Source organism: Grammomys surdaster, unplaced genomic scaffold, assembly GCF_004785775.1.
Source record: "Grammomys surdaster isolate TR1022 unplaced genomic scaffold, NIH_TR_1.0 534, whole genome shotgun sequence".
NCBI lineage: Eukaryota > Metazoa > Chordata > Mammalia > Rodentia > Muridae > Grammomys > Grammomys surdaster.
The window spans coordinates 55,249-55,732 of record NW_021604953.1 but is presented as its reverse complement, the minus strand read 5'-3'; positions in this window follow the sequence as shown (position 1 = coordinate 55,732).

Sequence of the window (484 nt, the reverse complement as noted above, 5' to 3'; positions counted from 1 at the left end):
CTGGAGGCAGAAAGAATTTGGGGATAGAAAGAAGCATGGGATGTTTCACCCAAGAAGTTATAATGAGACAGATGTATGGTACCTGAATACAGATAACTAGTCACATAGAAGAATGTACATTAGAATAAATATGTTATTTTAAGTTATGACCTAGTATGAGTAGAGGCTAAGGTATCTGTAAATGTCTGTGAGTCTGAATCTTATTTCTGGGACCATGGGTATTTAAAGTAGAACCAGATATAACTTCTACGTACTATGGTTTATAGAACAACTGATCAGACAACACTTTATCTCATATTCAATTATGCAACACCCTAACCACATTTTTAGTTATTAATGGCATAAAGCAGGGAAGGAAGATCTCATTCATTCTTACAATGTTTCTGCCATTTTCCTTTTTTACATATCCTCTGTGATCTTCTCAGAATTAAATAGACAAGGATAATTGAAAAATGGTGACATAACAAAGCTACTAAGTTAAAAA